Here is a 768-nt window from a genome sequence, read left to right on the forward strand (position 1 = left end):
AAGGAACCTGAATGCCATGCTAAAAAGTTTATCTTTTTAAACCATGATAAACCTTTTAAGTTATAAGAGGTCATTTGTTTCAGAATTTTCTTCTTCAAAGACAACTTTGGCTCTAGTATGGAGGATGAACTGGAAGGTGAGAAAGCCCTAACTCAGAAAGACCAATTTGTTGACTGCATTATCCAAAGGGAGGTGAATGAGGGTTGACGTCAGGCAACAGTAGTAGGGATGGATAAGAATGAATAGATACAGGGGGCTGGGGGCATAGCTCAGTTGGTAGAGTGCCTGCCTCGTGAGCATAAGGCCCTGGGTTCGATCCCCAGCACCCCCCCCCCAAAAAAAAAAAAAAGGATAGATACAAGGTACATGTACGAGGCAGTCCAAAAAATCACTTCATGGCCTATTGGTTATGAAGGAGAGGAGTCATGATCCGTTATTTGACTGACCTAGAGAATTTGCTGATGTAAGTAGTACAGAAGGTAAGAAAAGATTTTTGTGGGTCTGCTATAAATTTGTACTGATGTCCCAGGATGGAAAGTTTAGAAGGCAAATGGCATGTGGATGGTCAATCAAGATATGGTAATTAGGAGGTGTAAACTTCAGAATCACACCAGCATATATTGTTACATGCAAACCGTGGGGAATACATTAAGAGATCATCAGATAGAGGAAGCCCCGATGTGAAGACTGTATGTAAAGGGAAAACACTCAAGGGACTGTTCACATAAGGAGATGGAAGAGAAGAATGTGGGTTGCCCATTGAAACAA

The 768-nt window shown here is 41.7% G+C and overlaps 1 non-coding gene across 1 annotated transcript; it reads left to right on the plus strand.

Moving 5' to 3' along the window:
- The first annotated feature begins 258 nt into the window (after window positions 1-258).
- Trnat-cgu (transfer RNA threonine (anticodon CGU)) lies at window positions 259-331 on the plus strand. Its single transcript has one exon. It is a non-coding gene; the product is annotated as a tRNA-Thr (tRNA).
- Window positions 332-768: the final 437 nt, after the last annotated feature.

The sequence above is a fragment of the Sciurus carolinensis genome, chromosome 11 (assembly GCF_902686445.1).
Source record: "Sciurus carolinensis chromosome 11, mSciCar1.2, whole genome shotgun sequence".
NCBI lineage: Eukaryota > Metazoa > Chordata > Mammalia > Rodentia > Sciuridae > Sciurus > Sciurus carolinensis.